Source organism: Dipodomys spectabilis, unplaced genomic scaffold (genome assembly GCF_019054845.1).
Source record: "Dipodomys spectabilis isolate Male_0828 unplaced genomic scaffold, ASM1905484v1 ptg000422l, whole genome shotgun sequence".
Classification (NCBI taxonomy): Eukaryota; Metazoa; Chordata; class Mammalia; order Rodentia; family Heteromyidae; genus Dipodomys; species Dipodomys spectabilis.
The window spans coordinates 2,056,502-2,077,481 of NW_024871099.1; the positions used below are offsets into that span (position 1 = coordinate 2,056,502).

General features: G+C 44.6%; 1 protein-coding gene across 1 annotated transcript in view; it reads left to right on the forward strand.

The window, feature by feature from the left end:
• Znf536 (zinc finger protein 536) overlaps window positions 1-20,980 on the forward strand; it is a 242,244-nt gene that overhangs the window by 134,215 nt on the left and 87,049 nt on the right. The gene's annotated exons all lie outside the window — the stretch shown is intronic.

Here is a 20,980-nt window from a genome sequence, read left to right on the forward strand (position 1 = left end):
AGGCAAAGACAATGGATTAGAATTCAGGCCAGAAGCAGAGAGTCCTGGAGGGAAAATGGTCCTCTCTCTCACAGGCCGATGGTCATGTTTGAGATATCAGTGAATGTTCTCATTTCCTTGGGGAAGTCACTGAAACCCCTCTTCTGTGTCCCCCTCAGACATCGAAATCTATGATTCCACGGTCCTTTCCATCTGAGTCAGTTACCCTTCCAGGATGACTTCAGAAGGGAGTATGATCTGGGGGGCTTTCAATCACAATCTATCATTTGACCAAAGCCTATACTTTGATCAAAACAGCCCAGACACACATCCCACAGAGAGGGGTTCTGCCCTTGGGAATGTCTTTTCATCCATAAGTAGGTGGCCTTGGGAAATAACACTCAGCAAAGTTTTGTGCTCACTTGCTGAACAGCCATGGTTGCATTTCTCCGGCACTTCTGCAAGCATTTGAATATTTATACATTTAAGTATTTATTTTCCTATTAAAATTAAAGCTCTATTGTCTTGCAACTAACCTGCCTTGTTCTGCCACTCCAAAACAAAACCTTCTCCGATACGATAACCTTTATTTATAGATGGCAATAAGCATATTTAGCAATATTATTATTCATGACCCTTGCACTAAATATCATAATCAGAATACAGATGTGCAGGTTAATTTCCATGCACAAGTCACTAAGCATCAAATTCTTGTGGAGCAAAAAATAGCATTCTTTTGGGGGCAAATTATCCATTGGTGGTGCACGAAGATATTAGAATCTTTAAGTAGTAGAAGATAGAGAGGTGATTTAAACCAAGAAGTGTACAATGTCCTGAGAATTCTGTGTGATTTTTTTTTCCTCCCCATTTATTTTCTTTTGACAACTTATTTTATCGCTTTCTCTGCTGAACCCACTTTTAGAATTTGAAAGGAAAATGAGTCAGACAGGTGGAAGTCTGGATGTAAAGGATGGTTGAATGAGTCGACTCATCCTCTGAATATTTTCTTTACCTTGTTAGACTACAGATGTGAAATTTTAGATAAGCCACACGCTTACGCTCAGCTTACTAATTGACTGAACAAGACGTGGTCACACTTTCCACACCATTCCATAATGGATTTCATGTTTGTGAGTCCTAACTGGCTGTGGAAATGAAAAGCAAATGTCTCATAATCACAAATATCTTCTGGGTTTATTGTGTGTGTGTGTGTTTTGCAAAACCCCAATGATTAAATCAACTTTACCCCTCATTTGCCAGCAAGTGTATGCTTCTAGAAGAATGAGAAATGATCAGGTAATGGACTTATCTGTTGTGTTACTGTTTAGCAAATTCTTATAAGTGATTGCTAGATATAACACATTTCTCAGTTAGGTGTTACATGAATAATTGGTATATTAAAGAAAGTGTGAAATAAACAGGTAGAAAGCTGGAAATGCGTTTATTATTTGTTGAGGTTACCCACATTGATACCGTTTAGAAGCTGTCGTCAGGTTCAGCATGATCTTCCTGTATTTGGAGCTGAGCCCTTCATTAAAAATGGAATAAAAAAAAATCTCCCATGCAAGTAAGCACTCTTAGGTATTCATAACTGCATCCCATCAAATCAGAGAGAAGATGCTGTTTGAAAACCCAGTTACTAGGCTTTGTGGCTCATACCTGTAAGCCTAGCTACTCAGGAAGCTGAGATCTGAGGATCCCAGTTTGAAGCTAGCTGCGGGCAGAAAAGTCCTTGAGACATGACCAGTGAACCACCAAAAAGCCAGAAGTGGAGCTATGGCTCAAGTAGGAGAACATTAGCCTTGAACAAAAAAGAGAAGGAGCAGTACCCAGGTCCTAACTAAATTCAATCCCTCGATACTGGTATAAACAAAAGCCATACTCTCAATCTGGCCAGGTATGCCTACATCCTTCCAGGTGAGGCCGCCTGGGATCTAGCTACAGTGTTCTCCCAATAAGTCACAGGGATGCCTTTACTCCCAGCTCTTCCTTTTCAATTCCTCTTGAGTTCTTTCCTCATGTCAATCCAATCTCAGACACCTCCAGCTGCCCCTCAATCTTCCCTTCCTTCCATCTTCCCTCCTCCCTCCCTCCCTCCCTCCCTCCTTTCCTTCCTTCCTTTCTTCCTTCCTCCCTCTCTTCCTCCCTCCCTTCCTTCCTTCCTTCCTTCTTTCCTTCTTTCCATTTTTCCTTCCTTCCTTCCTTCCTTCCTTCCCCTCTGTGCTCTGTGTTAGTACTGGGGTTTGAACTCAGGAGTCACTAAGTTCACTGAGCCTTAGCTTTTTCACTCAATGTTGGCACTCTACCACTTGAGCCACAGGTTCACTTCCATTTTTGGGGTGGTTCATTGTAGATGAGTCTTATAGACTTTCCTTCCCAGGCTGGGCTTCGAACCACAATCCTCAGATCTCAGCCTCTTGAGTAACTAGGATGACAATTATCAGCCACTGGTACACAGATTCCCTGGGGTAGAGTTCAGAGACTCTCCCTGTAGTCCTGGGGGAGCAAGGAAGGCTAATGGTGCTGATTCTAGGTGAGGCCCTCTGGTTCAACCACTGGATGCTGCAGAGGAGAGGAGACTGGGGCAGCTCTCTGTCTCTGGTATGGATGGCTCTGAGAGTTCTGCGGAAGCCATCACATGCTGGCCAGCATTCCACACGCTCAGTTCTCACCAATGGCTTCCATCTTTTGAAACGGAGCATTTCCTCTTTTACATATAAAAAAAAAGGTAGGCAGCGTGTGCCAGCCCAGTGGTGACGCTTTGGGAAAGCAAAATCCTTCTAGTGTTTGGCTGTGATCCTCCCTGGCAAGGCTGGCAGGCAACGGCGGCGTTCTGCTGTTCTTTGTTTTCGCCATTCCTCTTGCTTCCCTACTGGCAGCTTGAGAGTTCTAGAAAGAGAAAAAGGCTATTGGTGCCCCCCCCACCCCCACTCATCTACTCAGCTGGTAAATGGCCCTCAAGATCGCCAGCTTAGATCCTTGGACTAGAGACCTGGGGTCTGCCAATCTGGTTGTCCCTTGGAGAATTTGAAAGGAATAAGATAATTGAATAAGGAACTTTCTAAGTGAGAGCCACATAGATTTTGACAAGAAGGAAATGAAGGAGGAAAAAGAAAATAAAACGTGGAAAGGGGGGAAAGGTGGAAAAGAAGGAAGGAAAAGAGATGGAGGGAGGAGGAAGAGGAAGAGAAGAAAGAGAAAGAGAAGGAGGAGAAAGAAGAGAAGGGGGAGAGAAAGGAGGAAGAAGGAAAAAAGGAGGAAAAAGGAAGATGGGGAGAAGGAAAGGGAAGAAGGAGAATGAGGAGGGGAAAAGGGTAGAGGGAGAAGAAGAGGAGAAAGAAGAGAAACACGGAAGAAGGGGGAAAGAAGAAAAAGAGGAGGAAGAAGGAAGAGGAGGGGGAGGAAAAGAGGATGGAGAAGGAAAAGCAGAAGATGAGAGAAGGAAGAAAGGAGAGGAAAAGATAAAGAGGAACAGGAAAAGGTGAAGAAAGGAAGAGAGGGAGAGGAATAAGAAAAGAGAAAGAAAAAAGAAAGAAAAGAAAAATGAGGAGAAGAAGGAAGAAAGGAGGAGAAGATGGAAGAAGGAAAAAGAAAAGAGGTGGAAGGAAAAGAAGAGAAGAAAAGGAGATGAAGAGGTAAAAGGAAGAGGGAGGAAGAAGCAGGAAGAGGAGGAAGAAGGGATAGAAGAAGCTAGACTTACCTATATCAAAGGTCTTTGGACAGAAGCCATTCATGGCCTGGCCTCTGTCCCCTTGGCTCAGTGTCAGCCTTCTATCCTTACCAGAAAAATCTGTGCCACAGCTATGGTAATGCTACATTGCCCTGAAAATACAATTCAGAGATTTTTCTCCCTTCCTTGGGAAAAAGCAGCCAATGAGCATTCAATACCCAGAATGCATTTTCCCCATTGCCATCTCCAAGCCCAGACAGTAATGCGCATTTTACCCAGCATGGCTCCACACAGAGCCAGCAGCCAAGTGCTTCCGAGGCAAATCTATGGCTGTTTGAAGATGAAACAGGAGTCATCCTAGGCTGGTCCTTAGGCTTTATCCCTTGCTGTGGCCTGGTATGGGGAGACATGGAGGGGAAGGTCCGAGGTCGGCCAGAGGTTGCCTCTACTTTCTTTGCCACCTCTGGATGCCTCTTTCCTCTTCACTTTCCTTCCTTCCTGTCTTGGCCACTGCCTTCTGCCTAACCTGTAACAAATTGCTGGAGTCGCTACATGATACTGACTAAAAAGGACTAACTTGCTGCTTTGATCAGATCGTGACGCTCTGGGCTTCAGAATGTCCAGTGAAGTTGCTGGAAGAGTCTGGGGTTCACCCACTCTTCCCCTCATGGGGGTCTTTGAGCTAGCCTGCCCTGCGTCCTCCCATCCCTGAATTTTCTCAAGAAAAAAGAGACCTTCCCTCCCCACTCAGAAGCAGAAGAGAATCCCTGGGAATGCATGTAAGAGTATAAAACTCCGGGCCTTCCCAATCCCCTGGAAATCTCTGCTTCTCTTCCCTTCTCTAGCCCAAAGGACCCCTCCCACACCCAATCAGGAGCCAGGCAAATATGTGCTTGGAGTCATTTCAGAAAGAGGATGTCCTGCTTCTGCCCGAGACCCCTGGAACATGGGACAAAATCAAAGTGGGGGCCAATGAAGCCCCAGCTCTGAGAGTCAAATAAAGGGAGGCTGACCCAGCCCTAAAGGAATTCAGCTAGCCTAACTTCTTGGCCTAACCTTCATTTACTATGTGTCCTCAGTTTCCCCACATGTAGAAGGAGTAGGGACGGAGCTGTTCCATACTGCCTTCTACCTCTCCCCACCTATCTGTTCAGAACTGGTACCAGTGGTGGAACCCACCAGCTCAGACTTATATTTTTATTTCTTGCGTGGGTCCTGGGGCTTGAACTCATAGCCTAGAGTCTGTCCCTGAGCTTCTTTTGCCCAAGGGTAGTGCTCTATCACTTGAGACACAGCTCTACTACTGGATTTCTTTTGGATAGTTTCGTGGAGAAACTAATTTCCTGCTCAGGCTGGCTTGGAACCTCGATCCTCGGATCTCAGCCTCCTGAGTAGGTAAGATAACAGGCATAAGTCTGCAGTGCCTGGTTGAACCTACCATCTTTGATAGACCGTGGTAATTTGTCCTCTGATTGCTCTTCCAGCCAAGTTACCATTTGTCTAAGGACTGCGCTCATGTATGTACGTATGTGTGTGTAAGACAGAGATAGAGTCGACAGAGTGATTACTGAGGTTTGAACTCAGGGCCTGAGCACTGTCTCTGAACTTTTGTGCTTTAAATCTGGTGCTCTACCACTTGAACCACAGACCTACTTCCAGCTTTTTGGTGGTTCACTGGAGATACGTGGCTCCTGGACTTTCCTTCCCAGGCTGGCTTTGAACCATGATCCTCAGATCTCGGCCTCCAGAGTGGCTAGGATGACAGGCTTGAGCCACTGGTGCCCGCTGCTCTTCTCAACGCAGTTTTCCTGGCTAGAATATTCTCTCTGGCTTGATTCTCATCCCAGCTCTGCAGGGGCCAGTTGATGTGGGTGGTTCTAGTTGGTGGGCCTGAGCCTTACGCTCCACACTTTCTGATTGGGATGGTTTGGGTCTTCATTGGTGTGGCCTTAGGGCAAGGGAAGGAGGTCAGTAAGGAAAAGCTTTGTTGCCCAAGGCCAGTGCTCTGCCACCTGAGCCACGAATCTACTTCCAGCTTTTGGGTGGTTCATTTGAGATCGGAGTCTCTGCGATTTTCCTGCTTGGGCTGGCTTTGAACTGCTATTGTGAAGAATGAGGATGCCAGGTGTGAGCCTCCAGGGCCTGTCCATCTGCCCCTTTTTCTAAGGTGCCAGCCTCCAAGAGCTTCTTTTGCTGCTCTGTGACTGTAGCTGAATTCCCACCTGGACGAAAGCAAAGGCCACCTGTGGGACACCCGGCTTTTTTCTTCTTATAGACCTAATGTGGTTGAGCTATTTCAGGCAACCATTTAAATCAACGCCCATTTGACTAACAAAGCAAAATATAGAATGACAAAAAAGGGCAGAGCCTGGAAATGGAAAGGAGAAAATAGAGAGAGAATGAGAGAGAGAAAAAAACGAGAAAGATAGAGACAGAGACAAAAAGAGAGAGATGAGGGAATGAGAGAGAGAATATGATAGAAAGAAAATGGCAGAAACAGAGTGTGAGACAGAGAAAGGGAGAGGGGGAGAAAGAGAAACAGAGAGGGAGAGATAGAGAAAGAAAGAGAGAGAGAAACAGGGAGAGAGGCAGAGAGACAGAGAAACAGAGAGGGAGAGACAGAATAAGGGAGAGGGAAGGAGATATGGAGAGGGAGAGACAGAGAGAGGCAGGGAAATAAAGATGGAGAGACAGAGAGAGAGAGGGAAAGAGTGGAGAGAGACAGACAGAGGGAGAGACAGAGCTAAGAGAGAGAGAGAGAAAGGAAGAGGGAGAAAAAAAAAAAGAAAATGCAAGGCATTCACTTTTCCTTTGTACTTGGTAATAAAAGGAATTCTCCAGCTCCTTCAAGTGACACATTAAAAGATGTATGTATCGTGGCTTTTAAAAACACAATTAGATAACACCTTGTCAAATAGTTATAGTCTCTGCTGACAGACTTGAACGCAGCCACAATCGCGGCACAGCCATGGGGGCAGGTGTCTCTGTGTGACACGCTGGCAGCCGAGTCAGCCATTTCTGCAGAAATGTTAGTATTTACCACTTTAATCATCAATCCACATCTAGTCACAACAATAAGTCAGAAGAAGCATTAAATTATACTTGTTCAGCCCTGATGAGTTTGAACTGTTTTGCTGAAATTAACTGAAGTAATTATCTATTTTTCTAAAGCTGTAAAAAGAAAAAAAAAAAGTAGTCATCTTCCATGGAGAGGGGGAAAAATGTACTGTGAAATAGTCAGGCCGTGCAATATTTAAGGAAAGTTTTATTTTATTTTATTTATTTTATTTTTTTTCCTCTTCTTGGATCTGGTGACCGTAGAGGTCATATGAGGCTCTGAGAAGAAGCAGATTTCGTAGGCAATTGGTTCTCTTTCTTTCTTTTTCTTTAGCTAAAAAAATATACATAGATCTTATAAAAGAAGGTTGTTTTGGTGGGGGCCAAGGGCTCATGCTCAAGCTACTAAGGAGGCTGAGATCGGAGGATCACAGTTCAAAGCCAGCCTAGGGCAGAAAAATCAGAAGACTCTTACCTCCAATGAACCACCAAAAAACTGGAAGTAGAGCTGTGGCTCAAGTGGTAGAGCACCAGCCTTGACCAGGCCCTGAGTTCATGTCCTAGGACACACACACACACACACACACACACACACACACACACACACACACACACACACACACACACCACACCACACCACATCACTTGGGTTGTTTTGTGAGCTGGGTTTATTTCTGTCTCCATTGGGCTGGGCTTTGAGGGGAAGGAACTGTACTGCATTTAGAAGATGGTTTCATGGTTGTATTTCAAAGGGCAAATCCTGCACAGCAGAGTTTTCTGAATCTCTAAGTGAACAAGTATCTTCTTTGGAGACTCCATCTCTACTCAAAGATGCATTTGGGAGGAGGAAGCAGTACACCTACCTCGTACAGCTTGGAGTTTATGCTTCCATTGACATCTCTCATGTGGTCTCCTTGGGACCCCAAATTGTCACTTAAGTTGGTGTCATGTCCCAAGAACAGGGACCTTCTCCCTCTCTCCCTCCCTCCCTTTTTCCCTCCCTTTGCTCCCCCCCCTCCCCCCGCTTGCTGGCAGAGTTTCACAGACTTTGGGAATAAGCCAATGGCACAGTCCTAGCTAGCTTGGATTTCCTTGTTAAAGATGAGAACCCGTAGCATCAACCAGGCTGAGTTATTGTGGGAGATCAAAGGCCTTCATGAGTGATTGGAAGTGTGAAGGCAATAATTCAAGAGCCGGGTGGTTGTACAAGTCAATTTTATATTACTATAAGGCAAGACCTGAAGTGGATATATTAGGAAGAAAAAAAAGGTTGGAGATTCAGAAGCTGAGTTCAGGGCTTCCAATTCCAGCAGAGAAAAGGGATGAGCAGAGTTTCCCATAATTCCTTTGGGGGCCAGGCCCCAGTGAGCTGAGGACCTCCCACGAGGCTCCACACCCCCCCTCACTTCTGAACAGAGGGACATTCTGAGCACTGAGCCCCACACAGGAGCTGGGGGGCGGGTACGGTGTGGATATTCACTATCCATACCATTCAAGGCCCCTCAACCTTTGCTTAAGAAAGAGGGAAGGGAAGTAATTAAGGGCGTGCTTGCTGGGGCTGATCACCTCTGAAACCAGCTCCTCTGTGCTATTAGCTGTGTGATCTCAAATCAGGTGCTGCAGAAAGTCTCACTCAGTGCTACCAAGAGCTCAGCATAGCATAGAGGTGGCTGGTGTCTGTCATTGTTTGCATGTGACCCTGTGCTCAGGGTCTTGGTCATTGCTTGTGTCTCATTCATTTTCATTCATCCAGTCATTTATGCATGCATGCATGCATTCATTCATTCATTTATTTCACCAGTGAAAGAAGGAAGGAAGAGAGGAAAGGAGGGAGGAAGGGAAAGAGGGAGGGAGAAAAAAGGGAGGAAGGCGGGAGGAATAAAAGAAAGAAGGGGGAAAGAGGGAAGGAGAGAGGAGGAGAAAAGGAGAGGAAAGAAGGGAGGGAAAGAAGAAGGGAAAGAAGGAGGAAGAGAGGAGGAAGAAAGGAGGGAAGGCCTCAAGTTTGCTCTGCTTTCTTTTTCAGGCTGGTGTTCTACCACTTGGAGCATGCCTCCAGCCCAGCTTTTGGCTGGCTATTTTGGAAATGGAGTCTTGCAGAATTATATTTTCTGGACTGCTAGCTTTGAACCTTGATCCTGTGGATCTCAGCTTCCCGAGTAGCTAGGATGTCAAGCGTGGGTCATAACCTTTCTAACTGAGAGCACTGAGACTTAGTTCTGCATGGGAGTTCCAGGAGTTCAGGTTCCCTTGGCTGGTCTCCCCAAGGGGGTCCTATTTAATAGCATTTTCTTCTGTTCCTCAGCCCCACCATGTCCAAATCTCCTCTTTTCATTTGGAAGATAGAAGGATTTAGGTACCCAACCTGGAAGACACTCTGTGGAAATCTGGAAAGCGGTGGAAATTTCTGTCTCCTAAACCACACAAACAATCTTTTAAAAATCCCTTCTTCAATCCACACCAGATATCCATCATTGTGTAGAGGTGTTTTTTTTTCCCTCCTTTTTTTTTTTGTCCAAAACCTAGGGACTCCACTTTCTTTCTTAATTTTCTTGGTAATGAAGGCAAAATTAAAGGAAAATAAATAGGTGTGGGGGAGTGAGCACAAAGCATAATTATGCACTCCATCTAGCCAGACAACTCCTATCCACACACACAAAATTGTTCACTCTACCGTGTGGTGAGCTGGGTAAACACAGTGATTTCACCCAGTGGAACATTATTTTCTAGGATTGGTTGTGATAAAACAACACAACTGTCATCTGAAGTTCCAGTTTTGAAGTAGTGTGTTATATTTTTAGATTTAGGGTTAACAACGGTTTACTTCCTTAGATATCCAGCCAATTTTCTTGGATAATAATTCCTTATCTTTCCCTCCTCCCTTCCTCCCTCCTCTCTCTCCCTCTCTCTTTCCTTTCCTTCCTTTCTTCCTTTCTTCTCCCTCCTTTCTTCCTCTTCTCTCCTCCTCCTTCCCTTTCTTTTCTCCTTTGTTCCTTCCTTCCTTTCTTCTCCCTCCCTCTTTCCTTGTTCCTTCCTCCTCTCTCTCTTATTCCCTCTTTCCCTTCCTTCCTTTATTCTTTCCACTTTCCTTCCTTCCTTTCTTCCTCTTCCCTCCCTTTCTCTTTCCCTTTCAACCTCTCTCCCTCCCTTCTTTGTATTGTTCCTTCCTTATTTCCCCCTCTCCCTCCTTCACTCTCTCCTTCCTGCTGTCCTTCATTCTCCCTCCCTCCAGCTCTTCTTTCTTTTCTTTTCTCTCCCTCCTTCCCCTTCTCTCTGTCCCTTTCTCTTCCTCCCTTCCTTTCTCCCTCAGTTCTTCCTCTTTCTCCTCTGTCATCCCTCCCTTCTTTCTCTCTTACTTTTCTCTTTCTTCCTTCTCTTCTCTTCTCCCTTTACTTATTCATGCATAAGTTCCTGAACCTTTCACCCTGTGCCCAGGCCTGTGAAATCCAGAGAACAGTCCATCTAGCCTGCTTTACCTGTACCATTTGCAATCTTGCTCAGGACAAGGCCAAAACTATAGATTCTTTTCTAAGTATATGATAAATGAGTTACAAGCACAGCATTGAATTTGGACAACAATGGCAGGACGGACAGGCACCAAGCTCATTTGTCTAGCTTTCCTCAGCCACCTTGAGGTCTTTTGCCCTATTTACAGGCTGTTTCATGAACTTGTACGAGTTTTATCGTTTGGCTTTCTTAAAAAGCCCCCCCCCCCCTAGAAATCAAGCAACAGCCGGGTGCCTGTGGCTTACATGTGTAATCCTAGCTACTTAGGAAGCTGAGATCTAAGGATCACAGTTCAAAGCCAGGTTGGGCAGGAAAGTCCATGAGACTCTTATCCCCAGTTAAGCATAAAAGTCAGAAATGGAGCTGTGGCTCAAGTGGTAGAGCACTAGCCTTAGCACCCAGATCCTGAGTTCAAGCCCTATGAACAGAACAACAACAACCACAAAAGCAAGCAACAGCTTTCCTCAGTCTGGATATGAGTCTTGGCCACAGCTTGACTGTGCCTCTTTGACAATAGGGGGAGGGGGAGAGGAGGGACTGTTGTGAATCTCAGCTGGTATCACGCGCTACTCCAAAATATTCTCAGTGGTTTCTCAAATCTGCCAACCCAAATCGAAGGGGCTTTACAAGGCCATGTGAAGGCACAGGACTGGGGTCCAAAGCTCGGTTTGTGAGTGCCTCCTAGAGCTCTAGGCTCTCTCTTGGATCCACATTGCAGGTCCCTGGCTCACAACCTCAGACAGGCTGGACACATACAAGGAAGAGCAAAATGGAGACACACTCTGGACAGCACCCACAAGCCAAGGGCCTGGTGTCTGTTCTGTCAGCCTATGTGCTTCATCAGTGAGTCACAGCCTTGACCATGGTCTTGGTGCTTTCTAGAAGGCTCCTCATGAAAGCCAGGCATCTGTATGCTTAGGCTTTACATTCGTCTGCTAGGAATTGAATGTGGGCCTCCTAAGAACTCTTTTGTTCTGGTGACTTCCTGTTTTGTTTGTAGTCCTCTTTGTTATCTGAGCAACTACTTTCTGGTGTGTGTGTGTGTGTGTGTGTGTGTGTGTGTGTGTGTGTGCGCGTGTGTGTGTGTGCAAACACTTGAACTCGGACTTGAGTGCTGTCTCTTTGCTTTCTCCACTCAAGGTTGGTGCTCTACCACTTCAGCCACATCTCCACTTCTGGCTGTTTTGGTTAGAATCGCAGACTTTCTTATCCTAGTTAGCTTTTTTTTTTTTTCTTTTTTTTTTTAAATTTTATTTTATTTTATTTTTTGTGAACATACTGTACAGAGGGGTTACAATTACATGGTCAGGATAATGCGTACATTTCTTATCAAGCATTGCAGCCTCCTCCTTTGTTTACCCTTCACATCCCTTCCCTACCTCCCCCCCCCCCGCCCCCCACCCAATCCTTCCCCCCTCCCCTCCTGCACCAACGTTGTAAAGCTCATATTCGACATGACAACTTGTACTTCTCATTGTTGCAACAGGTCCACCTGTATCCTTAAACGACTTGTTTTTCCCCATCTCCTCCACAAGTTATACTGACATCAAATATCCTAGTTAGCTTTGAACCCTGATCCTCAGATATCAGTTTCTTGAGTAGCTAGGATGACAGGCATGAACCAACAGCGCCTAGCTCCCTTATTGGTTTTATCTGCAAGGGAGATATCCCAGGGTTGGGCTGGTGGACAGGGCCTCAGGTTCTCATTTGAATACACTAATGAAGAAGGCTAGAGTATAGTAACATCTGCTGAAGGAGGGAGTGCTTAGCATCTGTTTTAACTTGGTCAAATGACTACTGACTGTCTAGCACTGGTTAGTTAGTCCATGGAGATGCACATCCTTGCCCTTCTGCTATCCGCCATGTTGGCAGCATGGCCCACTGGCTCTACCCAAAGGCATTTATCTCTACTTAAAGTGACACTTGGTGCTTCAAGGGCTCCGTGCCTGTAGATGCCCTAAAGTCACAGCCATGTGGTGATGCCAGTCTCCCTTGGCTCCTGCACCAGTGTGGAGGTAATGACCCAGGGCCCTCAGGGCTGGTGTGACTGGGTGCCTCTGAGCGTGTGGAAACGTGTTCCTCTCACTGGAAGTAAGGAGCCGACGGGGCGGGGATCTGAGGCAGCCCTGTGGCAGGTGGGAGAATCCCAGGTAACTTCACCTTCCTTCTTGGCAATCCTGAGAGATAATGTCTGGAGAGAACGTGGCCCCTGTGACCTGGAATGCAGTGGGGGGGGGGCAAGCTGCTGGCTGGGTTCTCTTGAGAGACCTTAATCCTGCCTTTGGAAAGCTGCTTAAAAATAATACTACTAAATAAATCTTCACAGTGGATGGGAGCAGCTAGACATCTGTTCCCATCCCCCACCTCACCCCCAGGCAAGAGAGAAGAGATTTAAGAAGCTGGAGTTGGAGGCGCTGTCGGTCGGCTTGTGTGGCTCAGCCTGGAAAGGGTATCCAGGGGGGCCTTGCAACTCTGAGCTCCCATCTCACCTGTGGACATTTTGCTTTAGAGATATGTAGGCAGAAGCGTAATCACACAGACATCTGAGAGTAAAACACTGTCTTCAGTGTCTGCCAGGGGCTCTGGATGGGGAGTTTCAGGAGAACAAGAGTTGTGTCCTCTTGGCCATCCTGGCACCGTGCCTGACGTTGAGTGATACTGGTGGGGAAAATGAATGAACAGATGCATGCAAGAACACATGGATGGACAGACAATGGACAGATGGATGAAGGGATGAATAGGTGGGTGGTTGGGCGTTAGATCGATAAGTAGATAAAGAGATGGATGGAGAATGGATGGGTGGTTGGGTGGATAGATGTATGTAAATGGATGGAGGTGAATGGGTGGAGGATAGATGGATGACAAGGAGATGGCTGTATTGGATAGATAGATGGGTGGCAGGTGGGTGGATGAAGGATGATAGATAGATAGATAGATAGATAGATAGATAGATAGATAGATAGATAGATAGATAGATAGATAGATTGATTGATCAAAGGGGATGGATGAGAAGATTTGTGGTTGGCTGTATGGACAGATGGCTGGCTAGCTGGGGGGGATGTTTGAGTGCTAAAGAGATAGATAGATGGGTGGCAGGTGGGTGGATGAGTGGATTAAAGGATGATAGACAGATAGATAGGTTAGATAGATAGATAGATAGATAGATAGATAGATAGATAGATAGATAGATAGATGGATAGATAGATGGATAGATAGATAGATGAGGGGATGGATAAGAGGAGAGATGAATGGATGTATAGACAAATGCTTGGATGGATGGGTGGGTGGGTAGATATGGGTGGGTAGAGGAATAGATGATTAATGGACAAATGGATTGATGGATGGTTGGATAGATGGGTGGGTGAATGGTGTAGATTGGTAAGAAAATAGATGGGTAGCTGGACTGATGGACAGATGGATTGAAGTGTGGATGATTAGTGATATATCCAGATAGATGAGAGGATTGCTGATAGATAGATGAATTGTGGATTTATATATATACTCATATATATATATATATATATATACACACACACACACACACACACACACACACACATATATATATATATATATATATATATATATGCTCAGAATAGCTGGGTTGGAAGACAAATGGATAGATGGATGTAAATGGATGGAGGTGAGTGGGTAGGAGGATGGATGGGTGATAAAAAGATGGATGGATAGATGGTGTTATGTGGGTGGATGGATGAGGGATGAAAGATGGAGGAATGGATAGATAGATTGATAGATAGTAGATGATGGAATAGATGGATTGATAGATAGGTGGATGGATATCTGGAATGGTGGAGAGATGGATGGATAGACATAAGGATAGATGGATTGAAGGATGAATAGACAGATGGATGATGGATAGATAAATATGGGTGGATGGAGGTGGGTGGAGAAGATGGGTGATGAAGAGATAGATGGCACCCAGCCTTGTGTGAGCTTTAATTCAACTTAGTCTGGCATTGTCTTCTTGAAACAGCATCATATCCTAGAGGTTGTGACTCAGGCCTAAGACAACCCTACTGCTGCCATATCTACTTCCGATGTCCATTAGGAGCCTCTGATGTTTCCTCTATATTGTGGCCACGCAGATGTGAATTGTGGCTCTTCTAATACTTCTGCAGTTCTAGTGTTTGGCCAGAGTGGCTCACAGGACATGGGGATTTTAACATTGACCTTTGTATCCTGGTTATTATGAAGGTCCTTCCATAGGATACAGATGAGCCAGGTGCCAGTCATGCCTGTCATTCTAGCTACTCAGAAAGCTGCGAGCTGAGGATCAAGGTTTGAAGCCAGCCCAGGGAAGGAAAGCCCATGAGACTATCTTCAATTAACCATCAAAAAACTGGAAGTAGAGCTGTGGCTCAAGTGGCAGAGCACTAACTAGCCTTGAGAGAAAAAAGGTAAGGGACAACATCCAGGCCCTGAGTTAAAGCTCCAGTTCTCTCTTGGTTTCTGTCTGTCTGTCTGTCTGTCTCTCTGTCTGTCTGTATCTCTCTCTCTCTCTCTCTCTCTCTCTCACACACACACACACACACACACACACACACACACACACACACACACACACACATACCACAGTGGATGGATGAGAAGAAGGTTCTTGTAAAGTGTTGTTCATTGTGCCAAAGTGTACTTGGTGTTGCTGGGACAAAAAGCAGGTGGACACAGTGTATGGATTCAGGATCAGAACATGACCACTGGCTGGACAGAAGAGGGGAAAGAAACCGAGGTAAAAGTAGTTGTAGCATCCTGCTTGGTGCCCAGCTGCCAGGCTAAGGCCCTGGCATGATACAATGCACACATCTCTAGGAATTTGCTCTCCAAAAATGGAGTCTGTGAACTGAGATGCTCAGAGCAAAGGACCCCCTCGCCTCTTCGAAGTGCCTGCGTGTAATGATTTTTGTCAAATTTATGTATAAAAAATTCGTGAGCCAGAACCTCCCCAGAATGCCTTTCTTTGTGGCTGAGTGTGCAATAAACTGCTCTACAATGATTTTTTTAAATTTATGTGTCATTTTTTTTGCTTTTGTTGGTGCCAAATGAGGCTTTCTTATTGACATTTGGTGGAGACATTTTTATGATCATTTTTATTGTTAATTTTAATGAAGCTATCCCTTGTCCTGATCAATAGCTTTCATTTACATCCCCTTTCTTTCTGGAAATAATCATATTTTCTTTAAAAAAGTAACATATGCTTCCACAAAATAATTCTCTGTATATTTGCACATGTATAGAACCATTTATATGAACATGTATTACTTTACATTCCTATTTGGTTTGGGGTGCCAGTACAGGGACTTGAACTCAGGTCCTGTATGCTATCTCTTAGCTTTGTTGCTCAAGGCTGTCACTCTACCATTTGAGCCACAGCTCTACTTCCAGTTTTATATGGTTCACTGGGGATGAGTCTTACGGACTTTTCTCTCAGACTGACTTCTAACTGCATCCTCAAATCTCAGCCTCCCGAATAGCTAGGATTACAGGCATTACTGGGGCCGGCAATCCTATTGTTTCTTTAACATGGACATACGATAATAAAAAATAGATATTTTCTACAATTACCTTTTTTTCACTTACAATGAACAAGGTAGCTTTTAACTTTTAACATAGGTCTCAAATTACATTGTTACCAGCTGCATACTATTCTATACTGCTACTATACTATTCTATGATGTTCTATTCTTCATTTAGCCACCTCCAGATGGATATAAGTTGGGTATGAGTTTTGGTTCTTTCAAACCATCCCACACCACCTATCTTTTGCAGACTTGGACAATTTTTATTTACACCCTAAACTCAGCGAAGAGAAATTGCAATTGATTTTTAATGGATTTGTTTGGAACAATATTTATAAAAATCTTCAATGGTATAATTAGCATGAAAATGGAGTTTTCAGTATCAAGTGTCAGACGAGAATGAACCTTGAAAACTGATGGAAATAAATAATAGGCGGATGAAATGGATTTCTATTTTGTCTGGTAGTCTGTTGCTTCTATTATCACAGGAAGCATTGACTCAAGGCTTCTTTGGGCAGGAGAGCATTTCCTGGGGACCGGGGGCGGGCGTTGATAGATGCTGAAACTTGGGGTGAGCCTTCACGGGAGCGGGAGATGCAGACGGTAGCATGGGAAGGCCTTGTGCATATCAGAAGGAGAATTTGCTGGGCAGAAACCAGCCCTGGGTTTGCAGAAGAACTGTCCAAAGTGAATCCTGCCTGAAGCAGGATTTAAACAGCTGTGGACTTCTTCGTTCCAGTGTGCAGTCTAGAATGAGCCCTGCTGGAAGGCTCTAGAAGACTCTAGAAGGTTCTAGAAGACTCTAGAAGGCTCTAGAAGACTCTAGTGTGGTACAATAAGGCTGGGGGTAGTCTGAGGCCCCAGGGAACCTTGTTTCCTGCAGCTTGGACATGTATAGTCTTGGTCACATTATGTGTGTGTGTGTGTGTGTGTGTGTGTGTGAATGTGAACTTCCTCTGTGACAGCCACCTGTGAGAAATGTTGAATTGCACTCAGCAGTGGAACCCACAGCCCAGTCCAGTGCATGTCTGGGGTTCTGGGGTTCTCTTGCTGTCTGGCCATCAGCCTGCTTGATGTGTCCTTGTATAGAAGCTGCATGACACCTTTGAAGTAAGATGCATGATGCAGACATAGCGATGGAGTTAGACTTCTCTTCTAGATGAACTTCATACCAGCATGCCAAGGCTGTAACAGCCCACCTGAAAACCAAGAATGGCTCCTAAATGACTAACAGGTTGACAGCATATACAGAGCAGATACACCGGATAAAGGAATGCTCCCAGGGAGGACAAAGGACTGTGAAATTTCATCACGTTACCACAGCACACAATTTACAAATGAGCTGGTCTTCCGCTTTCTGATATTTATAGTCTCCAGTTGGTTGAGCCTAGGTCATGGGACTATTAGATAAGCAAATACTATTGAAATCTTCCTTAGTTATTTGTAGAGTAGTTGTTGAATTTGAAGGACTCGACTCTGAGATGTTATGATATATATGTACAAATAGGTTATAAAATGATCCTATGTTATAAGAAATTATATTACATATAATCTAAATACATATGGTGTATAATATATTACACACATACATAATTTGAAGAGCTTGGTTCTGAGTTTCTATGTATTATGCATGTGTGTGTATGTGTGTGTTTGTGTGTATGTGCTGGTACTGGGGCTTGAACTCTGGGCCTTGTACTCTCACCTGACTTTCTCTCTCTAGGCTGAGATGCGGGAGGCACACCTCCACTTCTGGCTTTTGCCTAGTTAATTGGAAATAAATTAAAAAAAAAAACCTAACGGACTTTTCTTGCCTAGGTTGGCTTTGGACCACCATCCTCAGATCTCAGTCTCCTGAGTAGCTAACCTGTGTTTTTATTAAGGAAGTGCACACATTTTTATCACGCTCTGCTTTTTTCTGCCATTTAAGGAGCGGATCACTGGTGCAAAAATAGAAGGGTCATCAGTGGGACAGAATTAGGGAAAAGGAGAATCCCCCAAGGAGGGGCTCCTTTGAGCCATTTCTAGCTAGCCCCAGATATTTTCCGGGCAGAATAAGCAATGTGGCCATTTCTATCATATGTCTGTCAATTCTGGGGTTCCCCTCTCTGCCCCCTCCCTGTACATACATGACAGTCATTGGCAGAGTAATGTCAAGGGTATGTGTGGCAGAACATGGCAGAGGAAAATCTCAAGGCCAATCTGTTTATGAAGAGCTACCACCCAAAATCTGCCCTTAAGCCAGGCACCAGTGGCTCACACCTGTCATCCTAGCCACTCAGGAGGCTGAGATATGAGGACCCCAGTTCAAAGCCAGCCCTGGAAGGAAGGTCCCTGAGCCTCTTATCTCCAATGAACCACCAGAGAACTGGAAATGGCACTGTGGCTCAAAGTGGTAGAGTTCTAACCTTGAGGGAAAAAGTTCAGAGACAGTGCCCAGGCTCTGAGTTCAAGTCCCACCACTGAAAAAAAAAATCTGTCCTTGCATGAAGTCCTCTGTTCTGTTCAATTTACAAAAGACCAAAACAAAACAAAAAAGAAGTCCTTTCTACTATGTAGCCATAAAAATAAACCCTGTGCTTGTATACTTCCGCATAATCCTAATTACTTTCCTGCTTTCATTTCTAAAGAGCTCTAGCTGCCTTTTCAGAAGATCTTTCATAAGTGGGAATCACAGACATTCTTCCTCTGTCCCTAAATGGGCCAGCAGTTGCATGGCTAGAGGGTTAATTTTAAGGTTGGTGACATGGGTCATTTTATTTCTGAATAAATTCCCTTGGAGTCATTGATCCACTGTATGTCAAATAAAATGTGATACCCACAAAATTCATGGATGACCCTGACATTTTTTCCCCCCAGTACTTAAAGTAATTGCCCTTCTGTTTAATAATAGTGTTTAGAAAATTACTTTCTGATTGGCTAGGTCCATGGCACATTTGTGTCAATAATTTCCTGTAGATATATGCCTGTGGCCTTTGGCCTTGTTTTTTCTTTTCTTTTCTTTTTTTTTTTCAAAATAATTTTCATCTTTTAAGCGTGAATGGGTGGCTGCCCCAGGAGCCAGGAAGTCAAAGCTCCTAGGGGCTGATCTTCTCCTGACCTTCGGTCCTAGACATTTCCAGACACAAACTTCAGCTTCCAGAGTTTGCACACTGGATTGAGGACGGGTCTCATGGATTCAGTGATGGTTCATTTTCCTAAATGTGATTTGAAGCTCCATCTTAAGAAAATGGTAGAGTTCTAGCCTTGCTAGATGTTGCTAAATGCAGTGTTGTTTTACCCTTGGAGTAAAGTACATTGTTCACATCTTATGCATTTAGAGAAGGAAATCATAGCCAGGACACTGGTGGCTCATGCCTACAATCCTAGCTACTCAGGAGGCTGAGATCTGAGGATCATAGATCGAAGCCAACTCAGGCTGGAAAGTCTGTGAGGCCCTCATATCAAGTTAACCACCAAAATAGCTGGAAGTGGGGCTATGGCTTAAGAAACTGAGCACCACCAGCCTTGAGCCTAAAAAGCTAAGGGACAGTGCCCAAGCCCTGAGTTCAAGTCCCAGTACTGGCATACCCAGACACACAGACATAGACACTCAGACACAAAGACAGACACCACACACACATACACACACACACACACACACACACACACACACACACACACACATGAAATAGAAATTGTGAATGGGAGAATTACTTTCCAAATCATTCAAGTAGAGAGGAGAGAAGTGGAGAATCTAATATTGGGATGTATGAATACAGGAACTTCAGTTTCAGGCTAGAGCTCAAACATATTCTCGAGGCTTGGTGCCCAATATTTCTATACCCAAGTAGTGACTGGTCTAAATTTTGAGGCACTGCCAAGTCCTTGGCAGCCAGAGAGAAGGATGTCTGCTTGTGTCTCCCCAAAATCTCTAGGCAGAAGATAGGTTGGTGAACCTGTCTGGGTTGAACATGTCCCAGAAGAAAAGATTTCTGAAATTTTCCACCTTGATATAATGACTTAAAAAGTTGTCAATTCCCTTGTATCATTTATTGATTATCCCCTTGGGACATCCTAGGAAGAATAATTTTAAATTTTACTTCTAAAACGCTGTGTGTGTGTGTGTGTGTGTGTGTGTGTGTGTGTGTGTGTGTGTGTTGGTTGTGGGACTTGAACTCAGGGCCTGGGTGCTGTCCCTTAGCTTTTTCATTAGTAGTTGCTACTCTACCGTTTAAGCCACACCTTCACTTCCTGGATTTTTGTTTATTTATTTATTTTCAGCACCAGTCCTAGGGCTTGAATTCAGAGCCTGGGCTCTGTCTCTGAGTTATTTTGCTTAAGGCCAGCTCTCTACCCCTTGAGCCATCTCACTTGCAGCTTTTTGCTGGTTCATTAGAGATGAGAGTTTCAGGGACTTTCCTGCCCTGGCTGGCTTTGAACCCTGATCCTCAGATCTCAGCCTCCTGAGTAGCTGTGATTGTAGGTGTGAGCCACTGGGCCTCAGCTACTCTGAAAACTTGGTATTTTAAAACACTAGCAGACTTGCGAAAAAAATGCCAAGAGATAATACAGAATCCTCTGTCACCCTTCCCCCAGGTTTGCTAAACACATCTTTACATTTCTTTTCGTTTGGATGATCAAAGCCAGAAAATTAACCTTGATACACTATTATTAATTAATCTGCAGACCTTGTTCGAATTTCACCAGTGTCCCCACTAATGTCCTTTTTTTTTTCTTCTGGGCCAGGATCCAACCAACATCCCACATGGCATTCTGTTGTCATGTCCCTGGGCCTCTTCCTTAGTCTTTCCTTCTTCATTCCTGACCTTGATACTTTCGAAATGGAATGGCCAGTTGTTTTGTAAGAACGCCTCTCTGTTTGGTGTTGCCTGCTATTTTCTCATGATTAAATTAAAGCTCCACGTTTAATGCAAGGACACCATAGGAGAGAGGCTACATTCTCTTCGCAGGTCGAATCAGGAAGTACAGGAGGCTGATGATGATCACATTCCATTTTTTATTTGAGATGGCCTCTTCTAGGCTCTGCTATGAAGCCCTCATTTTATCCTTTGTGATAGAAGTGGGAAGTCACGATATTCAATGCATATCCTATATAAAGAGGGAAATTGAGGGGAAGGGTGGCGTTGGGAGAGATGGGGGGGAAGGATGGAAGGGTGACATTGATCAAGATGCATTATACTCTTAAACTGACATGTTGAATTGAAACTTCTTCGTTTAACTACTTAAACATAATACC